The following is a 13,832-nucleotide window of genomic DNA, read 5'->3' on the forward strand; positions in this document are numbered from 1 at the left end:
AGCAGCTCTTATAGAAGACCTAACAAATCTTATAGAGTCGTCTTTTTTCTTATAGAAGACAAAAACAAATTTAAGTAGTGGGGACAATACTGACTAACACTTCACTAAACATAAAGCAAATGGACCCAAGCAACAACAAAATTCTATCCTAAGTATTAATTAAAAGAAAGGACACACCAAGTGTTTGTCTTTTTGCATGATTTTAGCACTAAGCTATGACTTCTATTTCAAACTATATGAACAAATATCCATTTAACTCTTAGAACAAGTACAAAAGTGTTTGAAACAATGGTCAAAATGCATATCAACCACAAAATATATTTCACATTTGATATGTTTATGGTCGATATTCTCTTGGCAAGTCATATACTAATCTTAATGGAGAATTAAAGATAGATTGGTACTATGGATCAGGTCCCTTATATTGTACATATTTTATTAGTACAGCATCATCATTTTAAAAAGCTTTATTTTTATATTGTAGAAGCACTACACAAGTGAGAATTATTTTCAGGGATGTAATTAACATGCATACACTCTAACAGACAACAAAAGCTTATACTAATCCAAAATAGTTATTTTCTTCCTCCCCACTATTAGCACAACAAAGCAGCATTTAACCCTTTTTTATAAATTAAATTACAGTGTTTTAGTTCTGTCTTTAAAGACTATTAAATCTAAGACTTCTATCATCGAAAACTTACCAAGAAAATAGACAAGAAAAACAAGTTTCAGGGTTATCAGATGAGTTCCCACAAATATGTACCTGATGATCTCTTCAGTATGGCAAAAACTAAATCACAAGTCTAAGGACTAAGATAATCTAACTCTTTTTCAGATCAAATAAACAATACACAGAAATCTTAAGTTACTAACCTCTGTATTGCTCCTGGAAAAACTGTCCTCTAAACTCTGCTCAGCCAAATTATAAAACCCACCTACAGACAGCTTTGCTAATGAAAAGGGGGTGCTTTTCTGAACAATGGAAGAATTCCTCTGCATTTAGAATGCAGAGTTCCCATTAGAACCAAGAATCAAAAATGCCAGTTTTACCTCTGTTTTTTTTAATTGATATTGTCCCAGCCCTCTTCTACGGTCCAGTGAGACAGTGTTTGTGGAATGATTAAAAAGAACGTGATCAGATCAAGAGGATAGAATAATGGGAAAGGAATGCTAGGTTAGCCACAGTGCTAAGTGCTGGGAAAGAAGACCAAGAGACTTCTTAGCCTATTGTTTTTATTCCCATCTGCTCTTTAGACATCTCATAAGACTTTGATTCATTATTTACTTTGCTAAAAATGGGTTAAAAGTTGGCCACTTACATCAGAATTTGAGAACAAGTTACAGATCTTTTTTTTTTAAAGAAAGAATGAAAATAAATAAATAAAAAAAATCCTTGAATTATATCAAGTTTCCAAAAGGTCATCACTGTCTCTGCTGTGGCCTTTTCCCCATCCCAAATCCTCTATCAATATGTCATAGTGAGTTAGGCAAAGACAAAAGAGAGGCTCAGTGTGAAAACTGCACATATATCTAATCCTGACAAAGCAATGAATAGGCCTTCACAAGTATAATTATACTTGTTTATTTGTTACCACGTACAGAGAGCTGATGAAAAAATCCATCAAAGTGGTATTATGCAGACACCAAGAGCTTCTTTTCTTTGGTTGCTAAAGCCACATTGAAGCTTAAATTCCTTATTGTTAAATTCAGAAGAAAAGGGAAGGGGAAAAAAAAGATTTTGGGTAGACTTTTTTGCATCAGTTGCTGACAGATCTTTTGTGTATAGTGCTATATTATTAGATGCATTATCTAGAGACTTGCTCACTCAGCTCCCTCATTTTAGACCATACAGGAATCCATAATTATAAAGTACTGTACACAGTACCTTTTAAAAAGGGTGTGGTAGGCATTTGGCTGACCACAACTTGAACAGATTTAAAAACAGGCCATTTTCTCACAGTTTGATTATTCATACTACTCAAACACAGGTAAACTACCTGTATAAAAATCATGGGTGACAATTCTACTCTTCTAAGTAAAGTAAAACTCAGCATAGGTCTTTGTAGTGCAGAACGCGATATAAAGGAAACTTACCAAGATGCTTCTGTAATGGAATTCTAGCCTAGATGCCATATGTGAGGTTTTAAAGCCATCTAAAACCTGTTTCCAGCCCCTGAACAACAACCAACCCCCCCCCAAAAAAAAACATGAGGAACTACTGAAACAACTCCAATATACTGTAGCAGTTGTAAGACAGATGGAAAATACTTTTTCCCCCAGACCAAAACTACTATGCATTGCACTCCTAACATACCCTAAAACAAACAGTTTTACAATTGCATGTTTTGAGGATTCAGAGTTGGGGGAAGGGAGTCAAACAAGGGTTTTGCTTTCTTCCTCCTTTACAGAATAGAACTATATCAAAGTAAAAGCAATATGCATAGTTAATGTCTTTGTGAGCTTTCCAATTTAAAACAGAAAAGCTGTAATTTTTCTTTGCTGGCAATCTGGAAACACTCTGGAGTTAATTACAGCTGATTCGAAGTGAACGACACAAACAAAGACCAGTCTATGTCCAGACAATTATACTGCATTAACCAGCTTAGAGCTTCCTGCTGATGTTTCAGGGCTCTTCTATTACACCCTTCTACCTTCCCAGCACGATAGAAAATGCTTCTGCAAGAAGGAATTAATGAAGAGAACTGCAAAAGAATGTGTGACGACCTCTCCTGACATGGCAAAAACTTTCCACCCATGTCACGACAAAGGGGAGAAGGTAATTAAGTTTGAATAAAGGGATGTAACCAAATATACTGTGCACTTAAATCAGCACTTTAAAAAGAGAGCTAGAGAAGTTTGCAAACGGCATACTTGACTGGCTGTTCAATCACTATATTGTTTTATCCCTTTCTTCTTTATCATCCTCAAAGGCTATCTTCTCAGATTTTTAATAGTACTATTATAATGAAATCTCATGTGACTGATGAGCTCTTGCTTCCTCTCAAGCTGATAGTTTCTTTGTTTTATATACTGAGGAATCAGTGGGAAAGCACACATGATAGCAAAAGAACAGGCTTTGGAATTTTTAATTTAATTATAAAACTGAAATACCATTGCTTTATTCTTCTGTATTTTCCTCCCACAGTTCTCATAAATCCACTGCAATAGCTCTCCCTTTGGGCCAAGATCAGCAACTCACCACTAATCAAGCTACTGTGGGACATGCCTGATTTCTCTTGAGAATCATTCCATAACAGTAGACTTATCTCTTGTATTGTACTTGAAAACACTTTTAATATGTCTGACCTGTGGTTTTGGTGTTAAAAGCTGTGTGGCTGCCTATTCCTTATTTTGATCATGGATATCAAAAAATGATGTCAGTTGAGAAAAATAATAGGCACTCTCTTTTAGTCATGTTGCCTTACCAGAAATCCTGGCACTGGGGCTTCATAGTAAACCAAGCCAAATTACCCTAACCTATCACTAAAAAAAAAAATGGAATTATGCAAACACTGGGTAGATAGCAAGGCAACTTTCCCCTATGTATTTCTTTTCAAGAAAGGCATGAACGATAGTGACCCAGTGAGCTTTAAACAGTAATCACTTTCTTTTGTCTTATCTATGCAAAGGAGGATTAGGGTTACAATGATGACTGCTAAATCCCTTTGATTTTCCTTTACTAAATAAATATTAATCTACAAATCAATCAAGTCCTTTATTGTAATGCACACAGCATAGTCTATGAAAGGTTATGTAAATTACAGTCATTTTACAAGCATGTTCTGAAAAGAACTCCACGCTTTTCCTTTTCACCCAAAAACTCCATTAGATTTGAAAGTTCAAGTTAATAATCCTGCCCAACACAAAAGCTTAACCACAGTTCCCATTAGGACATTTATTCCCTAGGAAAAAAATCCACTAGATTTATCATTATATGACTGTTATATTTGCTGTGTTCACTCAGATACCAAAACCATACACTGGTAAAATCTTCACAATCTAATCTCTTTCGTTCCAACCAATATTAGTGATTATTATGCGTTCTGTAGCACAATTCTCCATTGAGTTCAATGAAACATACTCTGAGAAAAAGATAGCTGTCTTGAAATCTGAAAAAGCTTTTTTCTAAGTAAATTAAATTAACTGTTTTACACAAAGAACAAGAAATCTATTGTTTTAATTGGTTGCCTACAGTGCAATGCTATGCAGGTTTACTCAGAAGCAAGTTCCACTGTTTTCAATGAGTCTTAGTATCAAGTCAGTTTGCACAGGGTTGCACTGCTGGCTTATTAAGGTTGCTATCCTATCCTATCCTATCCTATCCTATCCTATCCTATCCTAAGTATTTATAATTAGTTAAGTCCCTCTTGGATATAAATGTGGTTGGTTTAGGATTAAAGCACAATAAAGTTCCAAATAACAACACTACCTCTGTACCTGTGTTTACCAGCCAAATATGAAACTCTGGATGTTTCCCAACAATTCTGTGCACTGCAATAGTTAATACACTCCACAAATATCACAGTCACTTCTCTTAAATAGTACTATGATCGTTTATGCTTTGTACATATTCTTAGCAAATTTTATTTAACCCACAAAAGAAAGTAGCATTTTCAATGTAAAGTTCTAGCATTAACTAACAATACCTTAGTTCTTTTTCTGACAATAACAGGCCAGATTTTAAGCAAACCTTTCAATTCTTGCTTCAATTAGCAATACATCAGCACCACAGGAAGAACTTAATGAAGTATGCATAACAGACCTTCATGTACATTACAGAAGGCAAAGTACAAAATGAAATGTAAAGTGCCCTTTGTGGTGCAGCACTGCCATAAATAAGGCACAAAACTCCAGGATCTGTTCCTGTGCTTCCTACTCTAGAACTGAGTGGCAGTGAGGGATATGCTCAACTGAGCAGACTTAAGAACTTAACATATGCATCTGTGCTTTGGACTGCAGCATTCAATATTGCTTCATATTTAACATTTAGCTGCCATTAGAATCATGCTTTAAAAACAGCTTAGCCATTAATAAGCCACCTATTTTTCTAGAATAATCTAGTGGCAAATTTGGTTTGGATAGTCAACGACCATCGGGGACATTTGTTTTTATTGTGCAGAGCCTCTTGTCATGTTTTCCTGTGCAAGTTAATTTGACTGCTCTGCATAAGTGAAGTGAGCAATTCAGTAATTAACTTTTGTGTTTTAAAATGTATGAACTTTAATTAGTTTTCATTATAAACAAACAAATGTCAGCCATAATTATAAGCTCCTCGGTTTAACTGCATATTATCCCTTTTCAAACAAACTTGATGTCAGACAAATTAAAATCAAGCAGCCAGCAATTTTGAGTTGAATTTTACATGATCTGCCAGTAACTTGATTACTTTAACTTCAATATCATTACAGGAAAAGTATTTCAGTAAAAATAATTACAAGAATTCCAACAGGAGACAGGCTTAATTGTATTGATTCAAAAGATGCATGTATATAGGATCCATGTTGAAGGAGTAAAGTTATCTTAAATCTACAGTTACTCTCAAAATAAAATTGCTTGGCATGGAAAAGGCAATTTTAGACTGATTTTGTTTCCTCTAAGAGATACAAAATGAACGAAAGCAATCATCTATATACTTGGAGCAACAAAATATCAATGTGGAACAACTTCAAAGCTTGAAGACTTGTAGGTTTATTTACTGACTAGTGTATCTATTAAGACTAGGAACAAGTGCAGCTGTCAGGACATAATGAAGGTAAATGATTAGTTAGCACTGAGGCTGAGCTCTTCTTCAATGCAATAAGAGTTAATTAAAGTTTACCACCAAACATCAACCAAAGCAGGATGTTGATCAGGTTTCAGCATTAAGTGCAAACAGACAATGGTTGGCAGCAATTAGTACAGCTATCAAATGACATGTAGCAATAATTATACATTTAAAACAGCTCAATGTCTGGTGGGGAAGGGGAACCTAATCAGCCCCTTGAACTGCACATGCTCAAAGAGTGGGAAACAGGTATAAGATAATTCAACAACACTGTACATTCAACCAAAAAGGAGGGGAAAGTACGCTATCTGAAAAAGATCCTTCATAAAACTGAAAAGATTTTCTGCCTCTTTATATCTAGTAAAAATACAAACAACCATGGAAGGAATTGAGGTTTAAAGGCCATTGGTTGCAGCTTTCCTTCAAAGTTCCTGCATCAGATGCCATGTCAGCTGGTACATTTAGTTCTCACAGGTCTCAAAAGGCACCAAAGGCTAGTTGCTTATATATACCCAAGGAAATGTCTAGTATAACTGTAACTGAGCCAGATCCCAAGGCCTTGTGGCACGTTCATTTGTTTTCAAATCCATGCAGTCAGTACATGCCTTAATCCCACCTGTTGTGAAAACCAAGCCTTCAATCAATCCTCTTGATTTTAAAAACTACCCTGCCTGCCTGCCTTGTATCCCTACCACTTATTACGTCAGCTTTGAACAGACCCTTAGCCCAGCTGATACAGAAACAGTCATGACAACCACCACCTTTAATGAACAGGGACAGTCTATGGAACCTTGGTGCAAAGGCAGTAAAACCAAACCACATCCTTTCATGGGACACTGTTTTCCAGGAAGTTCTATGTCCCTTGCATGAAATCTGTCACTCATTCTGCTATGCTTGCTTTAGTAGCACCCAAAGCCTGACCCAGCTTACTTAAGGAGCTGTCAGTTGATAAAGTTTTAATACCATGCAATCTTTAGTAAACATCTGGCATATTAATTTAGACAATGACCTCAAGCAACTGCCACATATCAAATGTTGCAATAGCCTTGTTTGACTGGAAGCTGTCTACAGCTTTGTAGACTGCAAATATTGCACCATGCGTCAATTCCTCTCTATGGCCTATGCTACAAATCAAGACCATCTAGCAAAAAGATCCTCTAGCTCAGTTGAGACATAATAATGGGAAAGGTTTTTCTTTCCTTTTTAAAATTACTTATCCTGAAGAACATCCATTCAACTCTCACAGCTCAGTTAATAAAACATGAAACGAAGATTCGGCTTGCAAACCTAAATTTGCTGACTTCAATTCCTTTGTGCTATAGTATCAAGGGAACAGCCAGGATATGTATACAAAGTTATGCAAAATCATAGTTAAGTCTAGCTGCGGTTAATAAGCCATCCTGAAACCATGGTTTCAGATGCAGATTGATAGACTCTGAGGAGTGGCCTGCAGTCAATCACACTAATTTTAGTTTAAATAAAACTATTTCACATGATGTCTTTATATTTCTAAAAAGTTGGGACTGCTCTAGTACCTAAGGGCTGCCAAGCACCATATTGTGACGGGATGGGTATAGGACCAAGTATTCTTTTGAAATTCAGTTCAGACAATTTTAGAGCAAACGCTGACCCCCCCTAATCAATACAGAGGTGAAAAAGGCAACTATCATAAGCCTTTTAGTAATAGTCTTAAGTTAAATAAGGGCCAGAATTAACTAATGCTGTCCAATATTCTAATGCTGTCCAACTCAGCCCTAACAACTGAATGGATGTGTATTATTGTCACAAATTATCTACATGGAAAACCACTGTACAGTTTCTCCAGTTCATTCATTTTCCATATGGGATATATACCCTGGTTACAAACTCTGGAAAGCAGTCCCTCAACCCCCACCCCTGACTTCCATACAGAACCAGGGCACATTCACACACCTTTCAGTGCTTTTTCCAGATTTCTCTACTTTTCCCCAAACTGTTTTGCTATGGAGTTTTGGTTAAAACTGCAATAAAACCTAGATGATCGCTATGACCGTTTATGCACTGAAGGTTTCATGTCGGGCTGCAGGCTGGAGTTTTAGTCGTGGCAGGTTGCCCCACCTCTTCCTGCACCCACATCGAGGAGCATTTAGCCTGGTGCACCTCATCCACCCCCTATCTGTGCTCCTGATTGGGGGGGGGCAGTGAAGTTCCCAGTGCATAAACAGTCTATGTTACCTGTAAAGTTCACATTTTCCTAGTCCTGCTCACATGGCGCCATTGTCCTGCTGCTGTCCTCACAGTGCCCACTTCCTCCCTACTACCACCACAGAGCTTTTTCGCCAGGGATGGGGGATTAATCAGCAATTGAGTATTAAATTAACAACTGAATACTGCTACAACATAACAATTTACAACATAACAATTTGCATACCATGTTTTCTGAATTCCAAGCTTTCATTTTTTAAATATTATCTATATAGCCTTCATAGTTGTAAAGACATAAGGCATATAAACAATTAAAACTGGTTGTCCAGAGACCCTGAAATACTGTTGTAGGGACATAATAATATTCAATTGCCATTTAAAAAAAAAATGAAAAAGCCCTTGGTTGGAGGGGAGTGTCCACTGCTGAGGGTTTAGGGCAGGGAAGTTAAGAGGAAATCTGCCATGCAGAAAACCTGTTACCGCTACACTGTATCTGCATCTGCAGCAGCAATAGGGAATCTATACAAGCCAGTTCCCTTGTGGCAAACACCCATCTTCACAGTAGAGTTGCCAGTTTTTTCCAGTCAGGGCTTCTGTATTTTCAACTACTGCACGATAGACGCATTCCTAGAAACCAACTTGTCATCATGCTAGTCTGTTGCAGAAAACAAAATGTTTTTAAAATGTTACAAATTCCTAGCAGCCTAATCGCTACATAAGCTTTTGTGGCCCAGAACCTCACTTCATAAGATGATGTAACTTTTACCTATTGAATTTTGCCTCGTGTCATGGTCAAAGAGCAAGAGCCCAGCTGGAGAAGAAGGTAGAAATATTTCAAAGTGACAGTGCCACAGCAATTTGAAGCCCTGAATAATGTGTCATTACATATTTACGGACACCACAGATACACATTTAGTAGTACTGAATTTTCTGCAGTTATGAAAGTAACGTGTTTTTAGGCACAAATCACCAGAGGTCATCTTATCTCCCTCTAACTGGAATTCATATCAGATTGAGCTTCAATATACACAGAGAAGGGAGTAAATACAGAACTAGTCAATACTTGACAAAAAAAAAGTAGCTAAAAAGGAATGACAAGTGGCTCCTGTTTCTTATCCTGGCTTTTACTATAAAATGGGAAGTAGGTTGAATTTGTCCTGCTCCTTCGTTGTCACCAACAAACCAACCTTAAGGTCAGTCAACTATATCAGAAATGAAGCCTAGGAGTAATTGGCGACAGATGAAATATGGTGACCAATATAAATAAAAGGAGATATTGCCTGGAAATGTTTAGATACTATGAACTAAGCATTCAGAGAGCAGAATATCACTAGAAAGTCAGAATGCTAACAATGGGTCTCATTTCATTTGATTCTGCTGGTTCTTTGTTACATGGCTTGCAAAGGATATATCCATAAAACTAACTCAAAACTGAATACTGAAAACTCAATTCATCATAATGTCAAAGGTAATGTTTAACACAGCAACAATGGTATAGAATAAGTGGTATATAAATAACTTAAAAAAACTGTAACACTGAATACAAATCATAGTTTTTTTCTTGAGTATGTAACTAGGTATCGTTACATTTAGCTTGATTAAGTCTCACTACGCTGTACTCCCCCCCCCACACACACACAAACTTAATTTTCCCAACTAATTCTGTTATGCGAGTGATTTGAGTCCAAAGTTAGCTAATCCCAGTATTTCTCTAGCGCTGCATTTAGCTATGGCCCACTCCCAGCACAAAAGTGTCTCCAAAAGCCCTTTCGCCCCCTTCAGCACTCATACACTCATTGGGCCTGACATTTTCACTTCAGCCATGACAAATGAGCTGATAGCTGTGATCAGATTGCACACAAGTACTGCTTTATCTAAAGACATATCATTAACTCTCATCACTATCTTCCAATATGACTCTTTTTTTGTTTAATTTGTTGTGAAATGCAAGTCGGTTTTAAATCATTTAAACCTTAAGTAACTGCAAATAAGCTTCACTAAGTAAGAAAACAGCAGTTTTGGACAGGATCGGACCATGACTACCATTAACTAAATGTTTCTCAGGGGACTTAAGTAACTGTACTCAACCTCTGCCCTATTGCAAAGATACCAGCTGAAAGTCTTCTTAGGTCCCTTCCCCCATTATGGACAGTGAGCACTAGAGTACCATTTATAGAGAAACATAAATAAAGGGCAGCTATTAAATGTATATATATATATATATATATATATATATATATATATATATATATATATATATATATATATATATATATATATATATATATATATATATATATATATAATAAATTAGGAAAGAAACAGAAAAAAGAACTTAACATCCAACTGAATTTTCAAGAAGATTGTTACTTTATCTTTCTAATACACAGTGATAGTACTAACTTGAAACTGTTTTAAAAGAAAATCACAGAGCTTCGTATGCAGAAGAACCTGAGTTGCAGTGACACGGTTCTCTTTGAATCTATAAGGTGAAAACTCTGTTCCTTGTAGTTTCAGCTAGCAATTTATCTGAGAATAAACATAGGAGCAGAGTCAACTTTGGCACCACAGATCTTGGGAATGGAGGTCATGGTTTGAGGTAAAGTGCTATTCACTTCTGGACCATGCAAGCAGCTCTTTATTCCTGTTCTTATTGGAATCAGTTCCCCTTACCAGAGCAAGAACAAAGCCAAGTGCTCATGTGAGGTTTATGAATAAATCAGAGGTGAGCCACTTTAAGTGCTGCCTGTGATTTTCTTGTTGACAGTGAGCACTTAAACAGGCTTCTAAGACCAGCAATTCCTGGCAAATCTTAACAGTTCCTAATCTACACCCTGCTTCATTTCAAGCAATACAGGATGCCCCATGTTTTTCTCAAGTCTTCACCTTTTGGATAACCTTTGTGCCACCTCCACAGAAACAAGACTGTCCCATTTTAAGCGTTAGCTCTACATAAATAACACAAATTTTACATCTCCCCCACCCCCCAAGAAAAGCAGGTACTAAAATAAATATGCATAGTAGCCCATGTAGTTAACAGTGAATCACCCAAGGAAACATTTTAATTACAAAAACAAATAATGCTAGCATTTTCACTGTTCCTAAAACATCTAAGTGTGAATATTATTGTACACCAAGATAATAAATCCTTTCAGAGTACTACTGCCACCTGTATTAAAACTCTAGTTCAACATCCTGAAAACATTAGTTTCAATAACTGACATGTAGAACTGTGGTAAAGAAGATACAATTCTACAGCATGATGCTTAGGCCAAGCTATTGTAAAACATAGGAAGATGTTCAAGAATGTCTAGAACTGTTTATGACTGTTGACAATACTACTATATTTTAGAGCTAATGCTCAAAGTGTAATGCAATTTTTAATGGCTGCTTGTGTTTTCTTTTGCACACCTTTTAATTTTATCGAAATCACTCTAAAATACAGACATTTGAACTCACTCTAAAATATAGAAATAGTTTATTCTCTCAAAGTATTTCGCCAACATTTAGCATTTGGACTTTTACTTTTTACCTACGTAAGAAACTACCAACCCCCTTCCTTTCCCCAATTAGAAACTGAACAGAACTGATCAGGGATACATTAGCTTTGTTACATTTTGTATGGTCTGATCTATTCCTTTACTATAAGGCTTTAAATCAGAGCCTTACATCAACACTAGAAGCAGAGATGCCAGATCAAATATATTCAAAATAAAGGAACATTAGCATTGTGCTGATTCTTCTACAGAGTGCTACAGTGTTGATAAATAAGAACTACTAATTGTAATTTGTGGCACTTATAATTTAAGGAATAAAGCATGAAAGGCTAGAACATGATGCCCAGCACTATTTGAAACCATAGAGATAGATGAGCCCTTGAGAGTAGACACAATGAAAGTTTTTTTGGTTGTTGGGTTTTTTTGTTCCACTTTCTCCTAGATTTAACAATACAGAAAAGCTCTAGAGAAGTTTGGCTTTCTTCTTAGGAATGTTGTTCTGCTCCTTTAGTGCCCTGACCTTAAACAAAACAGAAGAGTTTTGTCTTCAGGTATTAAAAAAGAAAACAGTGGGGACCAGAGCTATCAGTTTGGGGTTTGGTTTTAAAAAGAAAAACTTGCCCTGGTCCTTTCACAGGACCCTGGCATATGGAAATTAAGCAGGTGAAGATTTTTCTCATCCTATTTTCTCTATGCAGGGAATGCCTTCACCTCTTTTTCTACTGCTAGGCCCATTTTAAAGGACCAAGACCAAAAGAGTGGGGGGGGGGGGGAGTCTGACAACTCTAGCCAGGTCACAAGCTAAATGTGTATTGTTGAAGTCACCAAACATAGTCTTACGCTGCTACCTGAGTTGCAAAAAACATACTGCCAGTAGGTGACGTCACTGAAGATTAAAAGTCTTACTGTTTGAATGACCCTAAGACTGTATGCTGACCTCACAAAACTGATCTCCTAGTATGTGAGAAATAAAGTGCTATGATACTTTCAAACCATTTCGTTTTGCATGTTTGTTGTTCCAAGTTGTTCCATGTATAAGTCCTTCAGAGATTGGGAAAAGAAAAAGAGGTGGGGGGGGACTACAATTGAATGACTTTTCTTTTAAAAAGAAACTTCACTTGGATATTTTGGACTGTATCCTCCTATATACTTCACATGTTCTACATGAGACATGTTATTTATTTATTTTATTTTTCAGTTTATACCCCGCCCCTCCCAGCATACTGGCTCGGAGAAGCTATCACACGTGTGTGTGTATATGTGTATGTGTGCATGCATGCGTGCACGTAAGTAAGTAAATAAATAAACTTTCTATTGAGCCTGACTTGGAACATTATATATATATATATATCCCCCCCCCCAGATCATTGTCTACGAATAACCTGGTGCTACACTCACAAGCTCTTACCAGAATAAAAAGGACACTAAATTCAGTATCTGGGATATGTTTGGCTCTTATACTAAGAAATAGCAGGAAGGTTGAAGGCCTGTTATCTGCAGTCCACTGTAAAGGCCATAAGGATAAGCAGCCTAGTGGTAGAAGGGCCAGTGGACAACATTTCTGCACACTGTATACTTCAACTTAAGAATACTACACAGAAGGATCTGTATACCAGTTGTTGAAGCTTTTCTTTCTGATCTTTGACCTAGAGCTAGGTATATGCATAACTCCATGTATAAGAAGCCAGTTCCCTTCATTTATGGCTTGTGAAGTCCCAAACAATGCAGGGTACAGCAGTGTGCCTGTATCCAAGCTTTGAGACAGGAACTCCCAAGTCATTCAAGAAGGGAATCTGAAAACATGGTAATGAATTATATGTGAATGAGAAACCATCTAATTTTACCATGACAAATAATGCATCCTAGTCCATCTCTCTAACATCAGAGTCCAACATCAACACTTTCCCCCCTGTGGTTTTATACGCCTCCTCTGTATGTTCAAACAGTACATGTAGCCTCTAGTAAGATTAAGTTAAAATATCACAGTGATTTAAATCATTTTATCCCATATGCAAATACACATATTTTCCTACATAATACAGAATTAAACCAGTTCGGGCATACCAAACATTTGACATAGCAAGGGACCTAAATCAGAAGTCTGTCACAGCTGAACTTGAGCTGGGTCCAAACTGGATAATAGGATGCTTTGACTATCAAATTATGGATTGGTAAGGAATTTACTACAAGGAAGGTGCAAAACATATTCTACAGTATATTTATATTGACTTAAGAACAACGTCCTTTACTATGCTTGTGTTCTTTCTTCTTGTCTGAGTCTAAACTCATAAAGGAGTTGCCCTTAACAATATAGTCACATGTGTCATTCTGAGCCTATAATCTTTACACTATTGACCTGCAGTCTCTAACTTACCATGAAACCC

At 36.7% G+C, this 13,832-nt stretch overlaps 1 protein-coding gene across 17 annotated transcripts in view; it reads right to left on the minus strand.

Annotated features, from left to right (window-relative positions):
• The window catches only part of ZFHX4 (zinc finger homeobox 4), a 201,753-nt gene that overhangs the window by 173,598 nt on the left and 14,323 nt on the right, over positions 1-13,832 (minus strand). Inside the window, exon 1 of one of the 17 annotated variants that reach the window (XM_077352092.1) lies at positions 877-895. The exons of the other annotated variants lie outside the window; for them this stretch is intronic. The gene's annotated coding sequence lies outside the window, so the exon portion shown is untranslated. Of the gene's footprint in view, positions 1-876; positions 896-13,832 lie in introns of those variants that run through there. 17 annotated transcript variants of the gene reach the window in all.

This window comes from Paroedura picta, chromosome 9 (assembly GCF_049243985.1).
Source record: "Paroedura picta isolate Pp20150507F chromosome 9, Ppicta_v3.0, whole genome shotgun sequence".
NCBI classification, from domain to species: domain Eukaryota; kingdom Metazoa; phylum Chordata; class Lepidosauria; order Squamata; family Gekkonidae; genus Paroedura; species Paroedura picta.